A 3,621-nucleotide genomic window follows, 5' to 3' on the forward strand; every position below is an offset into this window, starting at 1 on the left:
CCAAATAAAAGTTTCTAAAGTTTGGTCCCTTTTTATCACACACTTTAAGAAACTGAAAATGCCCTCTTCTGTCTTCGCAGATTTGGTAGATCTCCTCTGGTTCACTCCTACTATTCTTTCGACGCACAATATTGAGTGTCTATGCTAGAGGGTATGTCGAAATACGACTTGTCGCCTTGCTTCAACCAATCACAGTCCCAAATTATACATGCTGTGATAGACGAGCCTTTCTCACGGGTCATAATATTATGGGGGCCGTATCAAAACATATGCATAAAGAAAACCACTAGTGGTATCTTACACAGGGATAAAATGTAAAATCGGTATAACAACAAACAAACAAACCAAAAAAAAAAAAAAACCCTCACAAAAACAAACCCAGAACAGAATAACTGGTTATAATTTCATGAAATTGGCTTAAACACGTGTGTGAAAATAAACTTTGGAGAAAAAAATCCTGGCTGGAGAGATAATCCCAGGTACACACACCCTACACTCATTTCAAAGGTTAAGTAGTTGATTTCACAAAGGTAATGAAGACTATTTAAAAATTTAACGTCGACATATTCATGGTTGTTATCGTTGTGGTAATGGTTGTTGTTGTAGTGTTAAGGCAATTATATTTGTCGTAGTAATTTATGTTGTTGTTGATGTTGTTGATGATGCTGCTGTTGCTAATACTGTTGATGATGAATTGACAATAATGTTTATCATGATGAATCAGAATGCCTAAAGTTTTATCAGCAAAATATATTGTCGGGAGGTGGCAATAATAATAATAATAATAATAATAATAATAATAATAATTATTATTATTATTATTATTATTATCACCACTGTAACATAAGAAAAAAAGGAGATTAAACAAAAATAAGAAAACAACAATGAAGATGACGACGACTGCAGTTATAATAATGTTGACAACCAATACATCGACAACAGTGACGATAGTGTTTTGGATGCCGATCATCAATGAGGCTCGACTCATGAAGAAAAAGAAGAATCACCTTAGATGCATGTTAATCACTCACGATGTGAAAATATATGGCTGTAGTTGTAATTTCGTAAAATTTATTTTCCAGCCAAATCAGACATCTTCAAATATGGTAAACACAAACAGTATATATGGAAATTTTGGATCCGAATCTCTGATACATAAGTTAACTACAGTCATGAAACTTCATGTATATATTCTCGGAGAGTGCATGTTACCATGGGGAAGTGTCCTCCCTTGTAGGTATTATATAGTACATGTACAGTTGTAAGCAAGGATACAAGCCCCTTTCGTCAATGTGACATACCTTTCACGCTCTAGTGATTATATTAAGTTGGTGAACTTAAAGTCTTTATATTGAGAACAAAAAAGAAAATGTGAAATTTTGTTTGGGATTGGTAGCTAGAGTATTTCAATGAGCACTTTTCATAGTAGGGGACGTAACTCTGTTTTGATCTTTTCATGTTATCCGGCCGGTAACTAGGCAAATAAATCCTTGTCTCCCGACCAGTCGTGTAGCGGAGTGCGTATTAAGACTCATGTTACTAATTATATGTAACAATGTTAATAATTCAAGGAACCAGTCTAGAAATGGTTGAAAATAAAATATAGCGCATATGGGTTTTGAGGGCCATAACTGGTTAATAATATAAATGAAATGTTAAAAAAATGAATCTTTGTTTTAGCTCATACAGTTTTGTAGCTGAAAAATATAGACCAATTATTTATTAATGGAATTTCAGTCATTTTACAGACTTAACTTCGGAAAACTCATTATTGATAATAGCATATGATTCTTTAGGTGCGGAATATCAAGCAAATTTCTCCACATAAACTTGTAACAAGGCTATGTCTACTCTGAGAAATATAGGTTTGATCACGAGCATTCAGAAATTGGAAGTGATTAAATTTTTAATAGCATGGTGTTTCCACAGGCATACTATGGGACGTAATTTAGTACCCGAGTCCAGCTATGTGTATACAAGGTATGGAAAACAAACACATGAACGCGATTCCTCACTGGACTACATCTAAGGCGATCATGTACTTTCATTGAGCTTGGGATGCAATCTGATTAAAAGTAGATCTCTACTTTCCTACGTGAAGGACATAGGAGATCTGGTTTGAATCTGATTGGCTGGAGGTGCTGCTATCTCCTGTTTCTCAAGTACCAGAAGTGTGACGCAACTTTGAATACAGGACTGAATTGTATGAATGTATTATCCGCTATACTTTGCATGCATAGGCCGAACCTTTTCCCTTCTGACATGTCTCTCTGGTAATTTTTGTTGTTGATGTTGCTGTATTACTTGCCAGTTATAATATCTTGATAATACAAAATTTTTGAGGGTTCATTACATTAAGCATGATCAAAGGAACGAGATAGATTTCCGCGATATTGATAATTATGTTCCAATTTTATAACCATGAGCAAATATCAATATACATGGATACTGAATAGGTGATATCAGTATTTTATACTTTAAGTATTTGCAATGCCCCCCCCCCCTCCCCCCGTGGACAAGTGGTTTAAAGCGCTCTCCGTTACGGATCACTACCATCTCACCTCTGACTGAATAGGTGATATCAGTATTTTAAATATTTTAGGTCAATATTTTAAGTATTTCCAATAGGGCCCCGAGTGGCCGAGTGGTCTAAAGCGCTCTCCGTTACGGATCACTGCCATCTCACCTCTGTCTGCGTAGGTTCAGTCTCGGATTCGGCCAATGTGGGTATGTGAGAAAGCTTGCCAGTAGCTTCTCGAGGGTCGGTGGTTCTTTCCGGGGATTTCCCGGGTTCTTCCTCCACCATTAATACTGGCCGCCATGTATAGCCTATCGTGTGCTGAACAATGGCGTTAAACCCTACAACAACAAGTATTTCCAGTATTTTAAGTCCATATTTTAAGAATTTGAAATTCACTTTACATCTTTACAGAGAACTGATCTAAACAAAAATTTATGAATTTTGAGAAAGACATTTAAGAAATTAACTTTAAAGACTATTTTCGATTCTGTACTGTTCGAAGTGGAGCCGCAGTTACTCAGTGGTTAGCATGCAGTATTGGCTACGGAAGAACGTAGGCTTGAAAAATACCTTTGGATCAGCCACCGTGTTAGTCCTTGTGTACGATACTTTACTCGAATTGAATAATCACTAAACAACCTACTTGTGTTTTTGTGCCGTAAAACGAAATGAAAACTGTAGCGAGGCATAGAAGCCGTTAATTCATGATCTATGTCAAGGGAAGCAACCACTCAAATCAAGTCCCCGTAGGATTTTATTTGAATTATTTCCCTTGATATATATGGTTTGTAGTTAAGGTGTCGCTACATTAATTAAGCTTTCTATGTTTCATACATTTGTCATCATTTAAAAGAGAAATACAGTTTGCACCAAGACTATCTTATGGTGAGTACTTACTTAGAAACACCATACCAAACATAACCAACAATATAGTTCCCCTCTATGAAGTTTTAATGTAACCATTGCAAACATTAATTATCATTCAGAAAAGTGATATTTACAACAAAATGCTGGCCCGTTTCCTAAAAAACGTTATTTAGTTGCAGTTTTGTATCTGTCCATTTTAACATCGAACCTTGATACAGTTGAAAATTGTAACT

This window comes from Sinohyriopsis cumingii, chromosome 10 (assembly GCF_028554795.1).
Source record: "Sinohyriopsis cumingii isolate HCF-2022 chromosome 10, ASM2855479v2, whole genome shotgun sequence".
Classification (NCBI taxonomy): domain Eukaryota; kingdom Metazoa; phylum Mollusca; class Bivalvia; order Unionida; family Unionidae; genus Sinohyriopsis; species Sinohyriopsis cumingii.